This window comes from Pongo abelii, chromosome 15, assembly GCF_028885655.2.
Source record: "Pongo abelii isolate AG06213 chromosome 15, NHGRI_mPonAbe1-v2.0_pri, whole genome shotgun sequence".
In the NCBI taxonomy this organism is placed as follows: domain Eukaryota; kingdom Metazoa; phylum Chordata; class Mammalia; order Primates; family Hominidae; genus Pongo; species Pongo abelii.
In genome coordinates, this window is record NC_072000.2 from 25,789,348 (window position 1) to 25,814,896 (window position 25,549).

The 25,549-nt window shown below is 38.1% G+C and overlaps 1 gene segment (V, D, J or C); it reads left to right on the forward strand.

Annotated features, from left to right (window-relative positions):
• Positions 1-25,549, forward strand: part of LOC100439230 (T cell receptor alpha chain constant-like) — a 361,622-nt gene that overhangs the window by 76,322 nt on the left and 259,751 nt on the right.

Consider the following 25,549-nt stretch of genomic DNA (forward strand, 5'->3'; position numbering starts at 1 on the left):
GAGAGACCAAGTTGCTTTTCCTAGGTTTCTGTTCTATCCAGGGTCCTAGCAGAATGGATGCCCACGCTGAAGATGGATCTTCCCCATGTATTCCATTAAGACTCACAAGCCAATGTCCTCTGGAAACACCCTCACAAACACACCCAAAAATACTGCTTTACCAGTTCTCTAGGTATTCGTTAATTCCGTCAAGTTGACGCCTAAAATTAGCTATCACACCATCCACAAAGGAAAGATGTTTTGTCTTCTACTATAATTATTTGAACAATGTTTCAGATCCATGCGTACAAAATGAAAAAGATCTAGAATAAATCTGATGCCTTTGTTCTGTTCTTGTTAACTAGGGTTTTGTAGTGCAGGGGAAGATAAGCAGCCTCCTTCGGTGCTAGTACCAGCTCCACCTCTCCCTGAATCGCAAGACCACCCAGTTGAGGGACTTAGCCACCTACGTCTGTGCTGCAGGGAACCTACATGCCCCTTAAAGCACCTGAATGCACCACCCCCTCCACCCTGCATTGGGACCTCCACTCAGGGGTTAGTAAACCATCTTCATCACCTCCACTGACCAAACGAATATTGTAAATGAATATAACAAATCAGAGAAAACCTTGTTTTACAGACTTTAAAAACGTTTTTTGCTCACTGTATTTTCAGATAAGGAATTCACAGTCACGAGAACCCTGATCATGAGCTGTGTGAGGTGATTCGGACGGGGGACCCTGAGTGTTCTTTCATCAAGACCCACTCATCTAAGAGGGGCTATCTCAATGATTACAGCGGCTTCTCCCACTTGTGCCATTAATTGCTGATGTGCCTTAGTTTTTGCATCTGTAAAAATTCTCCCATGAGAACCTGAGAGTAGGTGTGTGATACTCACATATTTTTCTCCTAGTTTTTACTTTTTATAGTCTAACTAGCTAACTCCAGTAAGAAATCCCATGATGGTAGTTGCCAGATAGGGTTGATATCCCAAGGGAGCACAGTAGAATTTCTCGGACTGCCCAGAAGGGGTTCTGCTTCCACAAAAAGGCAGCCGTCTGCCCACCCCACCCATATTTGCCCACTTTCAAGTTAATTTATATACATCACTTTATTTGGTCACCAATGTTCAATAACTTGATTAACTGTGGAAGTTGGAACTGATTGAATGATAAATACAAGATACTAAAGTTCTGGTTGTATAGGCCTCAGAGGATCACAAAAAAGATCTAAAGTGGCAAGATCTGTCTATGGCCACACCACCCCAAATGTGCCCAATCTCATCTAAAACGGTAAGATCCATTCAGCATCGCAGCATTGGAATCCCCAATCAGCATTGCAATTGCAGGCCCAGTGAGCCCAGGCAAGAGGCGGAAAACATTTACTCTTGAGACCCTAATTAGTGAACTCATAGCTGCAGCTGGCCTGAGACTGGGAGAGAAGACAGCCCAATCATCTAGAGTTTCCTATACAGACTAGAGAGTGGTGGCACACGCCTGTAGTCCCAGCTACTTGGAAGGCTGTGGTGGGAGCATCACTTGAGCCCAGGAGGTTGAGGCTGCATAATTGCGCCACTGCACTCCAACCTGGGTGACAGAGTGAGACCCTGTCTCAAAAGAAAAAAAAAGGACCAGAGAGGAGAAGGGGGTAAATAGTAAAGTAATAGCATATTTACCAATTTCCTGTGAATTTGTCCAGAAAATAGTAGGTAGTGCAGAAATTTAACACCAAGCAAACAAGAGAACTAGACCACCAATGGAAGAAACTCAACATGCTGTACTTTAAGAAGTCCTCTGGAGTTAAGAATGTCTGTGGCTAAATGCCCACTGTTAGCACCATTTCGAACTAGAAATAATAAATGGGAAGGGAGAGTTAAGACCACCACTCCCTATACGGCAAGTCAGCTTTTAATTTAGTCTTTTATTCTCCTTCTTGTTTTACAGGGGGAAAAATTTACATAAAGCTGAACTATAGAGAAGCCTTATCTAAGATTGGATGACACAAATTCAATAGGGAAAGAAAATTAATGCAAATGAAACTAGTAGTTCTCTGTATTGTGAGTTTTCATTTTTGCTCTGTTGCCTCTTCTATAAAATGCAGACTAATTCCTGACCTTTCCTCCCTCAAAGTAGAATGTGTGCATGAGGAAAAATCAGATGCCAATGAAAAGCTGTCAGATGTGCAACACAGAATGTTCCCAAATGAATTTTATGTTAATTGTTCTGAGTCTTCCTTCACAAAGTCATTAACAGAAGCTCACAAAAGCCCTTGCCACCAGTATTGTAGAGCTCCTTGACACAGCCAAAATCAGGTATTCTTTTTTTAAAAAAGAAAGTCTTCAGCAAATTACAGTATAATTAGATATCAAAATTCTGGTTTCAATTTTCTCTAGACTATCTGAATGTTATTGTTGTTGTCATTATTTTTCATCATTTCTCAAAGTATTAAAATACAATTTGGTCAAACAATAATATAACCAATACCTGTGTTATCATAACCCAGAGATAATTTTCTGATATTGGCTTCAAGACAGAGGAGGGAGAGAAAAAAAGGAAAGAAGGAAAGAAGAAAAAACAAGGAAAAAAGAGGAGTAAGGGGAAGGGAAAGAGAAAGGAAAGATGGGAAGGAAAGAGAGAAAGAGAGAGGGAGAGGAAAGACAACAAAAGCTTATAGAGAAAATTGAAGTCACATTAGCTTGGCCTGTCTTTTCCCCACCCATCTCATTCTCCTCTCCAAATTATGTCTTTAAAAAACAATGTATCAGCTCCCTTTCCTCTTCATGTTTATTCCCAAATAAATTACAGTTCCAACAACATCTTTTTTCATTAAATACTATAGTCAAAGTTTTATTCTCTGAAGCAAAAGACAAAAAGTATCGAAGAGCTTTCCCTAAGGGAGACATCGTAAACAGCCCACCTGACATCCCATTTCCTGTTCTGAAGCAGCTACGGCACCAGTACAGCTGATACTCAAGGTTCAGATCAGAAGAGGAGGCTTCTCACCCTGCAGCAGGGACCTGTGAGCATGGCATGCCCTGGCTTCCTGTGGGCACTTGTGATCTCCACCTGTCTTGGTAAGGAAGGCGCATGTATTCACCTTAACTAGTATTCAATAGAACAGAGAAGTGGGAAGAAAGATTAATAGTGCAGGAATCTAATCTCCTCATTGGGCCCAGCTATTAGGGGCAAGAAAGCTGATGGATTTTGTCAGAGGTTTGGATCAAGAGGAAGAAAGGTGGGTGGCAATGGGAACAACTTGTGAATCTGTTTCTCTCTCTCACATGATATCCCAGTGAAGTCCTTTCTCTCTTCTTTCCCACAGAATTTAGCATGGCTCAGACAGTCACTCAGTCTCAACCAGAGATGTCTGTGCAGGAGGCAGAGACCGTGACCCTGAGCTGCACATATGACACCAGTGAGAGTGATTATTATTTATTCTGGTATAAGCAGCCTCCCAGCAGGCAGATGATTCTCGTTATTCGCCAAGAAGCTTATAAGCAACAGAATGCAACGGAGAATCGTTTCTCTGTGAACTTCCAGAAAGCAGCCAAATCCTTCAGTCTCAAGATCTCAGACTCACAGCTGGGGGACGCCACGATGTATTTCTGTGCTTATAGGAGCACACAGTGACACAAGCAACAGGGAGAGGCTTACAGAAACCTCAGACCTCAGCGTCTGTGCAAAGGTCGAGGGGAAGTATTCAGGGTTATGGGAATATAAAGAGGAAATAATTGTCTTCCCTAAAGAAAAAAAATGTATCTGACTATAGGAAACACAGAGGGGATGTCTATAAGCTGTTATTTTTGAAATAGTTGTAAAATAATGAATCCACACATGCTTTATAGATTTTCAAGATACCTTCACATGTTAATTCATTAAACCTGCACAAGCCTGTGTGTTATATAGGTCAGATCAGATATTCTAAGCATCACTACTATCCAGAGACTCTTAGAGCTTGACCTAAAGCTATATTCTTTTAGAATTATATATTTTTGCTTTATTATTTTAATTACTATCTATCTGTACATCCCATGATCATATCAAAGTCAATATGTCCAAAACTGAATTTCTTACCATCTCCACAAACCTTTATTTTTTCTTCATTTTTTTTCTCCTCAGCCTTGCTCAAGATTCAGGAACACAATAAAAGTTTGCTATTGCTGGGTTTCCAGTTTGGGGAATTTCTTCACCCTTGACTTTCCAGCCTGGGCTATCAGATTTTTATGCATACCTTATTACATTCTAATTATAAAATGGTGCAAAAAAAACACTACATCATGTCAGTCTCACTGTTTCCCATCTATCCATCATTCTTTCTGACTTTAACCTGGCTTCATCCTGTATTTCTTAACGTTCTTTAAAGCATCATTTGTCTTGACATAAGAAAGTAAGCAAAGAAAGCAAACGACTGTCAAGTAGGATGTCATGCACTGCTAGTACTCACCAGCAAATGCTAAAAAAAAAAAAAAAAGAGGAAGTTAACTTCTGGTAATGCTATAATTGCTTCTGGTAAGGCAACCTAGCAGATGGTGACAATTTTGATAACCCTGGTCTAACAGTGAGGCCAAGCAGCTGCCATGGTCCAAGTCTCCACCCCTATGTCTTCTGAGAATTGGGAGATGCCTGGACCGTGAGAGGATTCTCCCTTATGCTAAGGGAAAAATTAAAATAAATGAAAAAAATAATGCCAACATTTCTTTTTATGCCCACAATTGCCCCAATACATCTCCTTCACTAATAAGCCCCTTGTGGAGCATTTTATTCCATATGCTCACTGTGGGTGGCGAGAGGGAGTCTGGAATGACAAACAGCTGAAATAATTAAGTCCAATAAGCACGCTCCAGAGCTTAGGTTGGGGGTCTGTTTGGAATGAGTGGTGAGAGTGACTGGATGTGGGAGAGGGTAAGGGGAGGCCAAGACCAAACTGCGGAATCATAATTCAGATTGCTGAGTCATTTCCCAAACACAGCAGCTTCAGTAACGCCACACCCTAGCCCAGCTCAGCACCCAGGCTTCTGCTTGTCTGAAAAAGTGGGGTAGGCACCAATCAAAATGAAAACCTTTCTCTCACACAAGGAAGACACCTTCAGGCTATTCAGGTTTTGCCCTCCCTTTTACCCCTGAGGCCCATGAGTCACCCAGACTTAGATTCAGGCTAGTTACCAAGTTTCATATCTAAGCTCACTTCTTTCCATCTTTGCTTCTAGTGCCTTCATGCAGATCCTCTCATTTGAATTGATAAATAATCATTCATCTACTCCCTCTACCTTCAATTATGTCCCCCTTAAATATGGTTTGGCTGTGTCCCCACTCAAATCTCAACTTGAATTGTATCTCCCAGAATTCCCACATGTTGTGGGAGGGAACCAGGGGGAGGTAATGGAAACAGGGGGGCTGGTCTTTCCTATGCTATTCTCGTGATAGTGAATTAAGTCTCACAAGATCTGATAGGTTTATCATGGGTTTCTGCTTTTGCTTCTTCCTCATTTTTCTCTTGCCGCCACCATGTAAGAAATGCCTTTCACCTCCCACCATGATTCTGAGGCCTCCCCAGCCATGTGGAACTGTAAGTCCAATTAAACCTCTTTTTCTTCCTAGTCTCAGGTATGTCTTTATCGGCAGCGTGAAAACAGACTAAAATACACCCTTCAGACATTGCTTCACATAGCTGTCCCAGTGAGCATCCTATAATAAAAATCAGATCACGTACACACACCTCTGCCTCAATAAAGCCTCATTTCCCACAGAAAGGCCCTGTGATTATTTAGAATATAAGTCCATCAAAGCGGAGGCCACCACTGTATCTCCAGCACTTACCGTGCCTGACATGGTAAATGGTCAGGGCCATCTACTGATGGATTAATTAGTCTGTCCCCTGCTTAGCAACTCAGCCTCATTTGTTGCTATATTCCCATCCCCCCAAACTGTACACACCCATCCTCTCAGCAAATGAAATAGTTTCCTGCATCTATGCCTTTGCTAGCATTGTCCCCTCAGCATGGAATGCCTATCCCCAATTAACCACTTGCCTATTATTTGAAAGGTTCGCAAGGCTCCCTTCTTCTCTGGATCCTTGTCCTGACCCTTTTGCACTGGTAGAACTGATCACTTTCTCCTTTATCTCCTAACTGAAACCCTAAGCATATTTCTAATTTGGCAAATCTAACACCTTATGGTGTTTACAGGTATTTTTCACTGTCTCCCCACTAAAACGCAAACTGTTAGTTACCAAGGACACAGTTTTACTTATTTCAATAGCAATTGTGCCTATAACAATCTTTAATTCACAGAAATGATTTTTAACTTTTTTTAATGAAGGTAATTAATTGATGGGCGTTTTCCTCATTAAACATTATAGAGTAAAAATGGATAAGTTTTCTATTTTGCTCTCTCCTCCATAGTTGTGTTAACTCAGAATTCTGAGCTAACTCATAGGACTGTATGGCATGTCAAAAATTAATAGTAACAACAGTATCATGCTGATAATAAAAATATTAGTAGTAGCTAACAATTATTGAGTATATATATGTATATATATATGTGTGTATATATATATGTATATATATATGTGTATATATATATATATGTATATATATGTGTATATATATATATATGTATATATATATGTGTATATATATATATATGTATATGCGCCCCATATTCTGAGAGGTGCATGACTTGCTTTATTTCATTTAGTAGTCCCAACAAATCCATGCTGTAGCTACTATTGATATCCCAATTTTATATGAAGAATTAATATAGGTTCAAAGAGGCCAAAATGCCTAGAATCACACAATGTATGACTCCTTAACCACTGGACTTTTCCCCTTCCCAAAGGGTGAAAAGCTGCTATAGCATCTCAGTCTTATTAATGTAATAGACACATAGAACATAAGAAAGAAATTCATGAAAACAGTGCTGTACCATACATGCACCTGTAGTCCCCACTTTTTCTAGAGTAGTAATTGCAAGATGAGACTGATTTCAAGTATCCTTATTAATAGAAGTTAAATGTAAAAATAACACTATTACCATTATTGTTTACATAGGAAATTTATGCCTTTTTAACATTAGTTTGTAATTATTTGACTTGGGACTATACAATATTTTAAACTTCTTCAGTGCATTTTTCAATAGCGTTTAAGTTTAAAATGCAGTCTTTGGCAGGGGCATTAGTAAATGTTTCAAATGTCATTTTGTATAACTCTATGAAGAATACAAGAGTTTAGAAGAAATTTCTAACCTTTCCAAGTTATCCAAATTTCCAAGTTATCATAGGAGGATCCTTCATTTGTAACTTTTAAAACTTTTTTGTATATGGTTGGGTGTTTCTATGAATGCTGCTTTTCAATTTTTTTGCTTCAGTGAAAAACTAGTATATTGTAAAAACTTTCCCACATAAACAAGCAGTTTTTCTATAGCATGAGTTTCCCATGGCTACAAGATATTATATTTTTGAAATACACTTCATTTTACTCAATAAATTGAGGGTTTTTTGTGTTTTTTTTGTTGTTGCTTTTGTTTTTCAGATGGAGTCTCACTCTGTCACCCAGGCTGGAGTGCAGTGGTGCAATCTCAGCTCACTGCAACCTTCGACTCCCAGGTTCAGGTGATTCTCCTGCCTCAGCCTCCCGAGTAGCAGGGATTACAGGTGCGCACCACCATGCACAGCTAATTTTTGTATTTTTAGTGGGGATTTCCTCATGTTGGCCAGGCTGGTCTCAAACTGCTGACCTCAAGTGATCCGCCCACCTCGGCCTCCTAAAGTGCTGGATTTGCAGGCATGAGCCTCTGTGCCTGGCCTAACTTGAGTTATTGATCGAGTAAATCAATAAATACAGTAAGCGTGATAAGTACATTGTTTCCAAACTGAAGCTATTAGAAGTAAAACTGTAATTTTAAAAAGATACTTGTACATAAAATAGTATGCAAGTAAGAGAGAGCCCAGCTCAAAGTAACTGAAGCAAAACAAAGCAAAACAAAAATCTGTTGGTTAATAAAACTGGAAAATCTGGGTTAACTGCTTTAGGAAGGACTGGACCAAATGCTCAAATAACGTCACCACAGCATGTCTCTATCATTTGGCTCTTGTTTATACTGGCTTTACTTTGAAGCAAGCTCAGGCCCACATGATGGCAAAGATGGCTGCCAGGAGCCTCAGACTTGTGTCCTACTGTGTTAATTTCCTCCTGCTGCTGTAGCAAATTACCACAAACATGGTGTCTTAAACAATATTACTTTATTATCCTACAGTTTGGGAGCTCATAAGTCTCAGTGCACTAACACAAAGGTGTTGGCAGGGCTATGTTCCTTCTATAGGCTCTAGGGGAGACTGAGTGAAACCCTGAGCTTCCCTGGCTTCTAGAGGCTGATGCATCCCTTGGCTCATGGCCCTCTTCCATCTTCAAAACTAGAAATCACAGCACTGTGACCTCTACCACCATTGTCACATCTCCTCTCACCCTTACGGCCCTCCTGAGCCTTGATCCTTGAGATTACATTGAGATCCCCCCACATATTCCAGAATAATCTTCCCATCTCAAGATTCTTGGTGAATCCCATTTCCTAAATCACATTTTCAAGAACATTTGCCACGTAAGGTAACATATTCACAGGTTCTGGGGATAGGTGGTGGACATTGCTATAGACTGAATGTTTGCGTCCTCTCAAAATTTGTATGTTGAAGTCCTAATCCACAAGGTAATGGTATTAAGTGGTAGGACCTCTGAGAGGTGATTACATCATGAGGGTGGAGTTCTCATGAGCGAGATTAGTGCTTTTATAAAAGAGGCCCCAGAGAGCTGCCTTGCTCTTTCCACCATGTGGGAGCACAGCAAGAAAGCACCATCTATGAACCAGGAAATGGCCCTCACCAGACACTGAGTCTGCTGCTATCTTGATCTTGATTTCCCAGCCTTAATTTTGAGAAATAAATGTTAGTTGTTAAAGCCACTCAGTGTATGGTATTTGGGGTATAACAGCCCCAGTGGATGAGACAGACATCTTTGGAGGGCTACTACTCTCTTTACCATACCTGCCAAATTAACAACTCCAGCAGAAGAAACAGGCTTCTTTTGTGATATTTCCAGAAAATATCCTGGGCTGACTTTGCTTAGACTGATTTCTTCAGATTTGGGAAACAGGCAGAGGTGGTTCCTCAAGACAAAGCCAAGATGCTACTAGAAGAGGAATGAATAATGGATACGTAAAAATAACAGATGACCCCAATGCTATTAATTTCTTTCAAACTCCTTTTTGCCATCAGAAAGAAGTAATAAGCTCACATATTAATTCCAATAAAATAATTTTTTAAATCGCCCAAACTTACATTTCAACATAGCAAGCAAAAAGCAATGAATAAAATTGCTTCACCAAAATATAGAAGCTCTGTTGACCAGAAATTCAGCATAGACAGTTGTTCAAGATAATTTCAATGTGTTCAGCAGATAAAGGGAAAAATAAGAATTCTTTAATGGCAAATTTAGCTGAGGGATGTGTTAAATTGTATATTTGGTAGACTGAAACTAAAGAATAAAAAAAGAGACAGCTTGATATAACTTTCTATGCCAAACCCAATGTTATACTCTAAATCTAAAACTCCAGAAAAAGTTTGAAAGCAACAAATATGAAGTCAGGAAAATCATTCTAAATTACCAACTATTTAGGTGTAATCTTAAGCATTTCAGCTGTAGGTGAAAGTCCTATTTAACCAGCTCATATAGATTCTCATATGCTATGAATAATAGTTAATTTGGATGTCTCTTTAAATCAAGGAGGGATAAAGATAGGAAGGAAGAAAGCTGGCAGGCAATAAGAGCCAAAGTAAAGATATTATTTTGATTAAAATGTACTCATTGTTGAGGTATCCACAAATATTTGAGAACACATTGAAGAAGTAAGACAGGTCAGAAAATATAAGTATATGATCAGGACTTAGTGAAAACAGTTAAAGAGAAAGAAAGAGCAAAAGAAAAATTGCTTAAAGCAACATAGATATTCAAAGATAAGGAATTAAAGCTGAGATAAATGTGACAGAAATGGAAAGGAAGGAAAATGAAGTTATGAAACATTGGCAAAAATAGCTAAAGAATGCAGAATAAAATGTCCTAGAAAACATTTATCAAAGGGCTATATTTTATTAGCATTCAGTAGTCACAAGGCAAGAAACATTCTGATAGCTATAAATAAATACATGAGAATGTTTAAGGTTTTATGACGATCGCGGCTTTACTGTTCAATATATATTAAATAAACCACAAGTTATCTATAACACAGTTCTGAATAAAATTTAGGAAAAGTAGAGTCAAATACCTCAATATAGAAAAATACAGAAATAATTAACCATAATGCAGACAAAATGGCACCCAGTTGTAGAGAGCACTACAAGCATTGAAATATTCAGAATATTATTTGATTAAAAAAAAACTCATGTAAAGATACCCTAAGCAATACCAAAGATACACACACACACACATACACACACACACGACACATACACGCTATATATAGGAAGGAAGAAAGCTTCTTTATTAGGGACACAGTTTACATATTACCTCATGTTTCTATGAGATGCTATAAGAAAAATTCTCTTAAGATTTACTACATGGGTAATATATTTATATAGTGTCTGTGTGTATGTATAGCAAACTCTTATATAGATATATGGATATCTTACAGTCTTATAGACTTATATGAGAGTGAGAGTAAGAGAGAGAGAGAGAGGAGTGTATACCTATTTCCTCTCAGAAAGGCCATATTCTGGCAACTCCCTTATTCCCCATTCCCTACTATGCAGTTTGATCCAGCCTTAGATTTCCCAGGAGGTTCTCTTCCAGAAAAGTGCCTGTAGCTATAAAATAATCTTCATCTTGGCTGTTTCAAATTTCAATGCAGGATTCCTATTGAGCCAATACCTTACCATTTTCTTTCCTTCGTGGAACTGTGCTTTGTCATGATGCAATAAGTTTTCTATGAAGTATATCATAAACAACAGTCCTACAGAATTCATCATTGGACATAATATAGCTTCTTTATTGGGGACACAGTTTACATATTACTTCATGTTCTATGAGATGCTATAAGAAAAATTTCTCTTAAGATTTCCTACATGGATAATTTGTACCTACACTTGTAGTTTGTTTTTATCATATGGATGAGGTAATTATCATAGGACTGATTGTTTTCCTTCTTTACATTGACTGCTAATAAGTTCAGAGCCAGTGTTAGCTTAACTCCAACTATAGAGGCTGATTGCATATATTTTAATTGCAAATCTAATTCAAGGTTTATGTTCCTGCCCTTAGTTTTTTCTTCTTGATTTTTATATTTCTTTGCTGTTGTTTTTGTAGATTTTTCTGTGCCTTATACTTTTTTCAAAGATAATTAAAATAGTGTGTGAATTCAGTGGGGTGGATGAATGAATGAGGCAGAGAAAAAGGAAATTTACATGGTGGGATAACAAACTCATATAATATGTAGATACATATAAAAAGACACACGAAGAAAAAAATTTCTCTAATATATCTAATCTTCCTTATGAATGATCCCATCCACCAAATAGTCAAGAAACTTAAATTTTGTGAATTTCAATTAACAATGTCTCATTTTATTCAGGTTTAAAGAGTTCCTTTCACTTTAAATATTCGGTTCATTTAAGTTCAATTCCATGTTAGGGCTGATGTAAAGTCTGTCTTAGATGACTCAGTCTCTTTAGGTGATATGTTTGGAATTCAACCACCTTACCCTTTTCTTTCCATGATGAAATTTAGGTGATAAGGGGAGACAGTTGAGTGTCACCTGAGGCAAAAAAAAAAAAAAAAAAAAAGGCTTAAATCCGTGCATTGCCTTCTGGATCTTTTGGTCTGAGCAGCTGAGCAGCCAGTCTGCTCTGTTCCCTGTGTAGGTACCTAGTTACATATGGATTTTCCCACCTGGACTTTTGGGATTATGTGTTGACACTGCTGAAGCCAACTGTTTCAGCCGCTTGACTCCATCTCAAAGACCCTCATCATGGGCACTTCTTTGTCCTTAGCCCAGGACTTTGCCAGGCCACTAGCTCTCTCAACTCTCTGCATCTACTTCCTGGACCCCTGGGGACTTCTGTATTCCCTGCACCTGTAAACAGACCATGGGGATTCTAGAAAGTAGCCTCTGACTCATGTAGCCAACCCTTGATTTTTCTCCAGCGCCATCTTCCCACACCGTAAGTAAGACTTCCCCCAGAGGCATGCAGCCTGCCCCTAGAATACTGTGAGAGGTGCTTTACTACCCAGTACTCTTGTGCTATTCCCATACTTATCTAAATGCTTCTAGCCTTTCCTAACCCAATCAGTGTCCGCCCTTAGCAGACCAGGGGAAAGACCAGAGTCCTGACACTTAAGTTCCTTGTTCTGCCTCCATTTTTCTTTATCCTCTAGGACCCAAAAAACTGACCTCCTTCTCTGTCCTGCACCTTTCTGTCAAACTGATGTAAAACTCTATGATCAAGTCCTGCTGGCCTTACATATAATATGGTAAAGAATACAATAAATAATTAAGAAAAAGTATTACACCTGAAAAAAACCTTACTTTTAAGCCAGTTCTCTTGTTAAGTAATCAAATATCCAAATTTAGATGTCAGAGCTGAATATTAATTATTTCTATTTCCATTCCTCTCAGAATAATCTAATCTCTCCCCACTCAAGACAGATAGATTCCTCAGAAGAATATAGATAAGGTTATGTATCTGAAAATGTAAAGGAGAAAAGAATATTAATACATTTCAAAAATATAATCTCAATTACAAGTAGAGGGAGGAAATATTTTATATCACCAAGGGCACTTATTGGAAAATCACCATAGGTATTTTCAAAGAAAATAAAAGACTTCCAAAATCATAAGAAATTAAGAAAATGAAGAAAAGACAAGCCACAGACTGGGAGAAAATATTTGAAAAACGCATATGTATTTTTTTAAGTGGTATCCAAAATGTACAAAGTACTCTTAAAATTCAACAATAAGCCAGTCATGGTGGCTCATGCCTGTAATCCCAGTACTTTGGTAGGCCAGGGTAGGCAAATCACCTGAGATTAGGAGTTTGAGACCAGCCTGGCCAACATGGCGAAACCCTGTCTGTACTAAAAATAGAAAAATTATCCAGGCATGGTGGTGGGAGCCTGTAATCCCAGCTACTCAGGAGGCTGAGGCAGGAGAATCACTTGAACCTGGGAGGTGGAGGTTGCAGTGAGCCGAGATTGGGCCATTGCACTCCAGCCTGGGCAACAGAGCAAGACTCCGTCTCAAAAAATAAATAAATAAAATAAAACCCAACAATAAGAACATTTAAAACTCAATGAAAAAAATGGGCAAATATCTGAACAGACACCTCACCAAACAAAGTATATAGATGGTAAAGAAGCACATGAAAAGATGCTTAACATCAAATATTACTAGGGACTTGCACATTAAAACAGTGACATATCACTACATGCCTATCAGAATGACTGAAATCCAAAACCCTGAAACCATCAAATTTTGGTGAGAATATGGAGCCTTATTCTCAAGGAACCCTTATTCATTGCTGGTAGGAATGCCACTTTGGAAGATAGTTTGGCAGTTACTCATAAAACTAAACATTCTCTTACCATATGATTCAGCAATCATGCTCTTTAGTTTTAACTCAAGTGAGTTGAAAACTTCTGTCCCCATAAAAATCCGCATGAAAATGTTTGAAGTAGCTTTATTTATAATTGCTAAATCTAGAAATCAACCAAGATGTCCTTCAACAGGTGAATCTATCAACAAACTATGGTACATCCATACAATGAAATATTATTCAGTGATAAAAAGACATGACCAGGCCAGGCGCAGTGGCTCACGTCTGTAATCCCAGCACTTCAGGAGGCCAAGGCGGGCAGATCACCTGCAGTCAGGAGTTCGAGATCAGCCTGGGCAATACAGTGAAACCCCGTCTCTACCAAAAATACAAAGTTAGCTGGGCGTGGTGGCACATGCCTGTAATCCTAGCTACTCAGGAGGCTGAGGCAGGAGAATCGCTTGAACCTGGGAGGTGGAGGATGTGGTGAGCCAAGATCGTGCCATTGCATTCCAGCCTGGGCAACAAGAGTAAATCTCCATCTCACCAAAAAAAAAAGACATGACCACAAAAAGACGTGGAGGAACAGTAACTCTATATTGCTAAGTGAAAGAAACCAATCTGAAAAGACTATATACTGTATCATTCCAATTATATAACATTCTGAACGAAAACAAAACTATGAGGAGAGTACACCGATCAGTGGTTGCCAAACGTTTTGCAGGGAAGATGGAAGGATGATAAGTAGAACACAGGGAATTTTTAGACCAATGAAGCCATTCTGTATAATACTATAAGAGTGGTTATGTCATTATATACTTATCAAAGCTCATATAATGTATAACACAAAGAGCAAAGTCTAATGTAAATTATGGGCTTTAGTTAATAATATGTCAATATTGGCTTATCAATTGTAACACAAGTATGACATTAATGTAAGATGTCAATAATAGGGGAAATGGGGAGGATGAGGGTTGAGGGGGTGTATAAGAGCTCTGTATTTCCACTCAGTAGTAATACATCACATGCGAGTCTTAATCTTAAAAAAGAAAATATATTCTAGTTACTGTATTTCACAATGCTATGATCATTCCTTGTCTTACTTAGTTCATTAAGGCTGCCATAACAATCATAGACTAGGTAGCTTATGAATTACAGAAATTTATTCTCAGAGTCTGGAGGCTGGGAAGCCCCAGGTCAAGACACCAGTGGATTTGGTATCTGGTAAAGGCCCATTTCCTGGCTCATAGGTGACATTTTCTCATCATGTCCTCACATAGTGGAAGGACAAGACAGCTCTCTGGAGCCTCATTTATAAAGGCACCAATCTCATTCATGAGGGCTTTGCCCTCGTGACATAGTCACCGCCCAATGGCACCACCTCCTAATATCATCAGTTTGGCAATTAGGTTTCAACATATGAATTCCAAGGGGGAAGACAAACATTAAGATTGCAGCAGTCCTTTCCTCTCTATCAAATCCTTGCTTATCCATCTAGATCCTTAGCAAATACAACTTAGACTATATAGCCCATAATGATCTGCATTGCTAATCAACTCACATACAACTTCTTGACTCTGCCATATGGGGGACTTTTTAAAACATTGACTTATATTTCTACTTAATCGTGTACAGGTTTATATGTGTCAATATTCAGAACTATGATTCACACACATAGAAACATATAAATTAAACCACCATCATCACTCCCAGTCATACACACACATGTTCATATACAGCATCCAATAAAGCATCCTATTCAAATTTGGTAATAAATAAATATTTACTACTTGAAAGATCAACTGGCTAAAGAAAATAATGTATTCCGATTCATCCACTTTCCGAAAGGAGGGTTCTTCACAACAATCACTAGTGCGTGCCTTTGGTCAGACTTTTAAGTAACAGCAAACAGTGAAAAAACAAATAGAAAATGCCAGGCTGCTCTCATTTGCACTCCTGCTTCAGATATAAATGCTTTCAATTATTCATCTAGCAAACCACATTGCAAATGCCTAAAATTTCCTTTTGCCAATTAGAGGTAAATGCAGCCCCCAATTTCTATTCATAGAAGAATTAAAGCAATTCTATTTGCATCCAATGTGACCAAAAGTTGCCTTTCTCAAAAGATACCTATGCGGCCTCAATAATCCAGACAAAAGGCTCACTCACTCAGTGTGGCTGCTGTACTTCTTGCCTCTTGTCTGTATAATCTACTGAAATTAGGTACCACAGCACTTTCTCTCCAACAAATCCATGGAAAGTAGGAAAACATGTTGAACTACTCCAGGACTCCCAAATTCAGGTTGAAATTTTCTTTCAACTTAGAAGTAGAAACTTCTGGTAAAAGATGGTAATAGCTCAGCAGGAAGTCAGCACAAACCTCTAAAGGCAAAGCAGGAGGCCCGAGTCCTCCCCTGTCTCCCTCCCTCATAAGGAGCCCTGCTCTGGAGACTTCCACGGGGACAAGAGAGGAGAAATCATTTTGTTGCTCAGATCCTAGGATTGAGTGACATAGGAATGGAGGACCCAAAAATTTGAGTAAAATTCCTAGACTTGGTTTCTGAAACTGTCCTGACTCTAAGATTAAGCAACTTCTCTTCTTCCATTTCTTCTTATAAATCTCTCCTTAGGGAACTTTCCTGGGTGGATAAAACCTATCGAAGAGGGGAAACAGAGTTGTGGAGATTAAAGTTAGAAGAAAAAAAATGTCTTTTTTTTTTGTTTAATCCTATTTTCTCTTTATTTATCTGAGGTAATCAAGATCCAGAGAAATCCCTCCCTTGCCCTACATGCAATAGCAGGGGGTTCCACAAGGATTCTGTCCTCACACTGACTCCCACCCCCAGTCTGTGTCTGCTTTTCATACCAAACACTAAATATGTTATTAAATAGGAGGGTAAAAGTTGTGAATATCACCTTGGCCTAGACGGAAACACACAATATATAAAATTAAATACTATAACAGATATTCTACTAGATATGAGAGAGCCGATACAGGCTAATGAAGAAACGAGAGGAAACGATGAAAAAAATGACATCTAGAGATATTCGTAAAATAAAAATCTAATAGGTAAATAGGCATGAGTTAAACTGATCTTTCCTCTACCCCAAATTATTTTTCTGCTCCACTGTCTAGGCTAGAATGTCTACTTCCTGCTTCTGCACCTATAGTAATCTTAGTCTTTGTCTAAGAACTTAGTCAAACCAGAACCTTTAGGTATTGTGACTCCATCAGTTAATCCCTATGGATATTTTCTTCTTAGTAATATTATGGGCTAACATTTGTAGACTGCTTTGGTTATTAACAAAACCAACAACATGGAGCTTTAATGCACTCTCTAACTTGAGTTCTTTGTCTTGTCTCTTTTACAGCTGCATTCTCTCTGTGACTCTAGGAATCAGCATTTCCATCAAATACAGCAAACTTTAAACCCCCTTTTGACAGGAGGAAACACTTTCTGCTTAATGAAGGGGAGGAAGCAGGTAACCCAGAGAGTATCTGCCACACAGGCCTCCTCTACAGTAGCTCAGAATTGCACTGTTTGATTATTTCTTACACATGGCATCTGCAAATTCAGAAAGGTGAGTGATGTCAGTTCTAAAGGTTCCTTGTTCCATCTTGGTTCATCCAAATTCAGGTCTAAGAGGAAACATTGAAGAAGCTATGTGAATTTCAACAGGACTGATACTTTCCACCAAACGCTGTAGGAGACACAGATTTAAAGAGTGACTAGGGGATTAAACATAAACATATATTGGCAGTAATTCCTGCATTGTCATCAAAGTGTGCTCATGTTTGTAGGCCAACTCTTAGTGGTATTCAGACATTGGAAAACTGTAAAACCTTCATGCATTTTTAAGATGACTTCTAAAATATTTTATTACTGGTTTAAATGTTTAAATAGCTACAAAGGTTGTAAATTCCACTGTAATATAAACATTGACATTTTCAAATAAAACTCAGAATAGCTTTTAAACATATCCAGTGAAACCTTAATACCAAAGTGATTTGATACCCATCAACACCTAGTTAAAATTCACAACAAGCTCTTCATTGACAATTGAAGACCTTATATTGCTCTTTTCTTTCCTTGGAATCATATTTCCATTCAGCTTCTCCTGCAGAACTTAATTTTAGCATATTTTTGTTTAAAGGCTTTTGTTGATCACCCAAAATGTCTGCAACAAAATCATGTATAAAATTGAAATTGCTTTTAAATTTTCTGTGACCATACTGCTCTAATTGCTAAAAATTATCTTTCTAGATTGAGTTATAAATATAATTATTGTTGATGTACCTTTGATTAAAACAACAAAAATGTATTTCAATTTTAGTACATTTTAAACTTAAAGGAGAAAATTTTTTGGAAATGCATTTCTTAAGAAAATCATTGGGGTCATATTTATGGTTAATTAAAGGAGGCTTCCTTGACACCAATAAATTGTCCCTTTGTTTAATGTTCCAGAGGTGTTTAAACTGCAGGGCAATGCTGCAAAAGGAGATTCCTTCTTGAATAAGGTTGGGGAAGAGCAATTGTGAAATTTGAGATAGGAAACGAGAACCACAGTCAAGTTCTTGAACAGATCACTTTTAGGAAAGGTTGCATACAGAAGTTGAAGATCTGGAAATTGATTCCCTTAAAATAAATAACTCTTCCCTAGTTTGAAAATCACTGCACTAGATTGCTCTCCACATTACTGATTCATTCTCAGCCAGACTTCATGAAGTGATGTGGTTTGAGGAAAATCAGCAAGAGATTTTAGTGACAGAGCCTTGAGTTTCAATAAATCTGATAAATTTCCTAAAACCTATTTGACATTTCTGGCTTGAAAGAATAGCTCCTGATGAATTAGAAAATTATGGGAGATTGAGTTCTTGCATAACACAAAGTCATTTAAACATGTATCTTTATCTTGGGAAAGACAGTTTAAATACCAGGGCCATTTATTAACAATACTGTGAAAAAAAGTTATCCCAATCCTGGAAAAAAGAAAAATGATGATTGCTAGTCTCTTTTTTCTCTATCTGCAAGAGCATTTTCAAGGAAGCACTTATCTGGCATTCTTGGGGATTGTAACTTTGTTGTCAGAGCATATTTACCTAGCAATCCATAATTGAGAAAAGGCTCACATAGTTTACATTCCTGTAGGTTGGAGGTTAACCTACAGAATGGAAGAGTTTTCAGTTCATAGCCTGGAAAAAAAAATTAACCCCAGATTATCGTGTCAACCCTAATAGCATTTTATTTTGCTATCTATACAGTTGTGTCTTTTTCCTGTAAACATTTGTGGAATTAGCTTTTTTTAGTTAATGATTAAGAATAGTAATAAAATGTGAACACAGGCTCACTCCCTATTTGTATTAGTATTTTGTTTTTTAGCACATTTAAGGCCATCCTGGCACTAAATCAGAAAACTACTTCCTGATACCTAAACTATAAAATCCTGGTTTCATATACATCTGAATTAGGCAAAAATGTAGCTGGCTATTATTTATTTAATTTGATGTCTTAACATGTAAAGATTTTCTTTTCAGAAGAAATCTAATGGACCAAGATGTCTTGAAACACTCTTAATTATTTTTCAGTAGTATGAATATACCCGTGAAGGCAAAGGAAGGTAGATGATCAATTCATGTTAAGAGTTTCAAATTCCATGGACTAATTTATATCTTTCCCCACAGCCACCTGGCACATTCTGGCTTTGAACAGATGCTTTACAAAAACATAATCTGTGGACATGGAGATCTTGCATAAAGCAAATTCTCTCTAATCCACAGCTTCACTGAGGGGTTTCAGTTTTCAAGGTCAGAGTGACTGCTGGAGATGAAGAGATTCTATCAAATGTCAGTGTAAAATTGTCTCTTACTTAAAATGCCCTCATTAATCTTATCCTGATACCCTTACTACAGAAGTTTCCATGACTTATCTAGGAGATACCAGAGAGTTCACTAGCCAATTCAAGAGCATGACTTCTCAAAATTCTCCACGTTTTCCTCCTTCCTTCCTAGCTACTCCCACTTTCTCCTGCCTTTGAAGGCTATTAGCTTCTCTGCCAATTTCTTGAATTCTGGGGTTCCTAAGCCCTCTTCTACGCTATCCACAGATTCTAGGCAATCTTACTGGCTCCTGAACCTCAAATACCATTTAACTGCTCTAGACTGACAAACCTGTATCTCTAGCCAAGACTCTCCTTGGCACAGACACACTATTGAGCTCCCTATCTCATCACCCCATAGGTCCACCTTGTCTGTGTCCCCATCCTAGTAAACGAAGCCATCAATGCCTCCAACATGTTCTCTTCAGTCTAGCCAGAGTTATTATTTAAAAATACAAGTGCAATCTGTTTGCTCTCTTGCTTAAAACTAATCAGTGACTTCCAGTTTCCCAAAGGATGGAATTCCAAATCATTACTAAGGCTCACAAAGCCTTTCTTTCTCTAGCTTATTGCTCTGGTTTCATCTTTCATCTTTATTCTTCACCCATCTTGCACTGTGTGCTTAGTATCTCCTGTTTGCTTCCAGGTCCTCTCTCCATCCTTCTACACCCTGCTCTGTGCCCCAGGTGACTGACCTATAGGGATTATATCAATAAGCTATCTTGTCTTTTGTTTTCCAGTAGGTTTTTGCCCAAGGGGAGTACCCACAGAGAACAGAAAAAACGAGGAAAGTAAGGTCAGGCTATATATTCCCCCAACTTCCTCCCTTCCCACATACTGACATTAACCCACAATCAGCTCCCTATGGTGCCCTTTCCAAATAGCCTGTCTTTCTCCAGGTTTTAGTAATCACTCCCTCCCTTCCATTCAAGGCCTGGAGTGATGCTAGTCCCAGGTTGTAGCACTATCTCTTATATGTTCCCTACTCACTGCTTATATTTTTATAACTAGTGTCATATTTCTCAAATTACACAGTTTCAGTATGCCATAAGTTTCCTACCAGAACCCTGATTGATACTGTCTGCTTTCAAATCCTAAAAGGTGTCAACTATGGCTTAAATATTACTTATTTCGGGAGGCCTTTTCTAGCCATCTTGACTTGGATGTAACCGCCTGCTAAACCTCCTACAGCACCCTGTCCATCTCCTGACAGAACATCCTTCACACTTAGCAGCAATCATTGAATGAGTATTAGTGTCGCCTTCTCTAAACAACAAACAAACTGCGTCAGAAAAATATAAAGCAAAATTTGTTGGAAATATAAAAATAACTTGATAACATATTCATTATGGGACACTTTAATATCTTTTTCTCAGAGACAGAAAGAGAGAGAGGATGATGGAAAAAACTTTATATTAAACATATAGCTACAGAATATTTACAAAAAATGAGCATATAATATGACTCAAAAAATGGGAATCATATAAGCCACATTGTCTGAACCTAATGCAATAAAGCTAGAAACTAATAATTAAAAGATAGCAAATAAATAAGTAGAAAGAGAACCACTTATAATATTCTAAAACATTTTCAGGTCAAAGAACTAAGAGTTAAAATTACACTCCACTAAAAATGAACCCTAATAATGGTACTACATAAAAAACTATATATTTGTTCAAAGCAATATTCACAAGAAAATGCATCCATCTATTAATAAAAAGTAAAACAAAGGAGCCAAATCTGGCAATTCAAGAAATAAAAAAAGAAATGAGCAAAATAAGTCAAAACAGAGAAGGAGAAAGTTTAATGATAAAAGCAGGAATTAATGTAAATGCAAAGGAATAATTAGAATGTACAAATAAAGACAATATTTCTAGGAAACATGATAATAAAAAAAGAAAACACACATGTGCAATGTTAAGAATGCAAAAGGTGCTATAACCCCACAAAAAAAGCAATTTTTCAAATCACTGGTTAATGCCTTGTATACATAGATCTTGATGAAATTGGTGGTGTTTAGAAATATATAACTTTTTAATTTAAACTTCTCTACTTTCTAAAAATTTATACTATTTCACAATTCCAAAGTCAATATCAAATTGTAAAGAAAAAAATCCTGAATTCTGCCTCTTCTTCCTTCTTCACATATGCAGCAAATAAATGCTACACATATACCAACTACTGTGTCTCGACTCTCCTATGTTTTCATCATTAAAGAAAAAAACATATTGCATTCCTACCATATGCCAATCTTTGCACTACACACTGGGAAATCAAAAATGACAATGAGAAATTCCCTGCTTTCAAGGAGCTCATAGTCTAGTGGGAGAAACAGACAGATGTGCACACTGATTATAATACTATGTGGTACCTGTGATAATGCATAATAATGATAGATGTATTGAGTTTCTGCTAAGTGTCAAGCACCTTCCATTCAGCTGAGATCTTGTCCTTTACCTCCAACTCTTACCCGGGCATTTTCACTTAATACCTCGTTATCATCTCAATTTCAAAACACTTCCCGTACTCAGATGCTTCTCCAATTTCCCAGTTTCTGTAAATGGCACCACAACCTTTCCTTATTCAGCTTGAACCTTTTGAGTTTATAATCAGGTACCAATGCTTGTCAGTTTTTCCTTTGAAGTGCTATTGAATGTATATTTTGTTTAGAATTCCCATGACTACCACCTTATTCAAGTCCTTAGATTGTTCCCACCAAGTTGAAAGGGGTGTCCTCCTTCCTCTTCATTATTGAAGTCTCTTTCTTGCCCTTCTCCCCTATCCTACCAGCTCCCAACTACCCTCTGACCCTCTGCACCACTGCTACACCCTTATTTTTAAGATTATCCTTTCATCATGTCCCTCCACTATTCACAATCTTACAACAGTTTCTATTTTCTCATAAATATAAGCCCTTTGAAGTAGCTTTCAGTGACTTCCATTATCTGCTCCTCATTTCACCAATTTATCCTCATTCCCAGACACTATTACCCAGACTCTGTTTTCTCTGTTAGCTGGACCATTCTTCACACTTTCTCAAAGACATGTCATCCTCACTCCTACCTCTCTATATTTCCTGAAATGGTCTTTAGTGCGCGCTCTCTCTCTCTATCTAAGCATTATGTGTTTTTTAGGACTCAGCTCCTCCAAAGAGATTGTACTAAATTCCTATAGCCTTTCATAATTTCCCTCTCTTTTGACCTCACATACAGCACATACAAAAAAAAATGCACCCAATTCTATGCTACTGTACAAAGCAGTGTACTGCTTTGCACTGTTAACTTTAACTCTATGTGCATTATTTTAATCTTTCTAACTAACTTACAACTCCATTAAGACCAAGACTAGATACTGTGGAATTATTTAATACCCCCACCTACCCCATCATTTATCACATTACTTGATACTTGGTGAGTACTTGCTGGGTACATTTGAACGTAATGTCTTTTATTTCTTAATGTCTTTCATTTTCTCAGGTGTTCTTAAAGGCAAAAAGCAATGTTGGATGGTTTTATCAGTTATGCAGAGTTCATGCAGGAAAAGAGATTTCAGTGGGACCTTGCTTAAGACAATAGAGAATTTAGTTTAGGATTTAACAGGTCTAGAAATTAATGTAGAAAGCTGTCCCACAAAGGTCTATTATCCAGAATACATAAGAACCTAAACAACTGAACAAGCAAAAAACAAATAACTCCATTTAAAAATGGGCAAAAGACCTGAACAGACATTTCTCAAAAGAATACACACAAGCGGCCAACCAAAATATGAAAAAATGCTCCACATCACTAATCATCAGAGAAATGCAAATCAAAACCACAATGAGATATCATCTCACACCAGTCAGAATGGCTATTATTAAAGAGTCAAAAAACAACAGATGCTTTCAAGGCTGTGGAAAGAAGAGAGCACTTACATACTGTTGATGGGAAGGTAAATTAGTTCAGCCACTGTGAAAAGTAGTTTGGAGATCTCGCAAAGAACTTAAAACACAACTACTATTCAACCCAGCAATCCCATTACGGGGTAGATATCCAAAAGAAATCAAATAGTTCTACCCCCAAAAGACACATATACTCCCATGTTTATTGCAGCACTATTTACAATAGCAAAGAAATGGAATCAACTTAGGTGCCCAGCAATGGTGAATTGGATTTTTTAAACGTGGTACATATACACCATGTCATACTATGTAGTCATAAAAAAGAACAAAACTATGTCCTTTGCAGCAGAGTGAATGCAGCTGGAGGCCATTATCCTAAGCAAATTAATGCAGGGACAGAAAAACAAATACCCTGTGTTCTCACTTAGAAGTGGGTAAATATTGGGTAAACATGGACATAAACATGGCAACAATAGAAACTGGGGACTACTAGAGGAAGAAGGAAGGGAGTGGAGCAAGGGCTGAGAAACTAACTTTTAGACACTATGCTCGCTGTGTTAGTCCCTTTTCATGCTGCTGATAAAAACATGCCAAGACTAGGTAATTTATAAAGAAAAAGAGGTTTAGTGGACTAACAGTTCCATGTGGCTGGAGAGGCCTCACAATCATGGCAGAAGGCAAAAGATACATCTTAAATGGCGGCAGGCAAGAAAGAAATGACAGCCAAGGGAAAGTGGAAGCCTCTTATAAAACCATCAGATCTCATGAGACTTATTCACTATCAGGAGAACAGTATGGGGGAAACTGCCCCTATGATTCAATTATCTCTTACTGGGTCTCTCCCACAACACATGGGAATTATAGGAGCTACAATTCAAGATATTTGGGTGGGGACACAGCCAAACCATATCACTCACTATCTGGGTGATGGGATCATTTGTGCCCCAATTGTCAGCATCATGCAATATATCCAGATAACAAACCTGCACTTTTTTACCCCCGAATCTAAAACAAAAGTTGAAGGGAAAAAAAGAAAGCTGTCCCACATTGATTGCAGTGAGTATAATGGGCGAAAAATTACTGCCCCCAACCTGTAGCCCCCAAATCCTAACAGAGATCTGTTACATACATACAGACAAGCACGGGATTGAGCATTAGCTCAGTAGACAGGTGGGTTGAATCCCAACTCCGTCCCTTTCCAGCTGCATGATCATAAACTTATTGTTTAACCTCTGTAAGCCTGTTTATTCTTCTGTAAAATACAGAACTTGTGAGAATTAAATGAGATTATGCATTCACTTAGCATAGTGCCTGGCATACAGTACAGCTCAATACATGTTAGTTATTATTACCATCTTTTGTCCTTTCTTCCACAACTTTGTATAAGAAGTGTTTGAGGAACTGAAGAAAATGTGATGTGTTCAACATGGTACAGAAAAGGTACACCATGTGCAGACGGTCAAGGTGAGTCATAGACTAACCCAGTTCACAGGAGTAGCTACTCACGTTAGAGGAGTCCTAAAGAAATAAAAGCCTTCCTTCCCTCCCACTCTCCCTCCACAATAGTCCACAGAGTTGAGATAACACAACTGTGGTGGGCATCTACCATTTTGTTCACTTAGAATAGCAACTCATTCCTGGTAAAATATAAATTCTAACCATGTGTTATGAACGGAGACTGCTATCTTATTTATGAATGGGCTGATGAATCCACCCAGAGGTGGATGCCTGACCCAGCTGAACCAATCATATTATGTATACACCACTTTAGTCACAAATTGCCCCCCTGGAGGGGAACCTGGCTCAGACTGAAGCAATCAAAGCCTTACCTCAATATTTTTAAATCTGGGATCAGAAAGGAGCCTCAGTACTTCTTTGGTGGCCACACTGTGAGATGAATCCCAACCAGAAAATGTTTACAATCATGCCTCCTGCTTTGTGGTGGAATCTGGCCTGAGGAATGAAACTAAGACACAGAATGAAAGGAAAAGTCTTGAAGGATTAAGTTCCCTGGCACCCTGAATGCCTGAATTCCAGATACACTTCTGCTCTTGCCAAGGTTATTGGAGTCAATGCATTTCTCTTCTTGCCTAAGCTCATTTGAGTTACATTTCTGTCACTTGTAACATCGATGAGATGTTAAAGAGTTAATTCACTAGGAAATTTTTAGGAACACCTTGCTGGCTTACAAGAAGCATCAATTCTACGAATTACTTTCTCAGGAATTTCTCTAAGTATCCT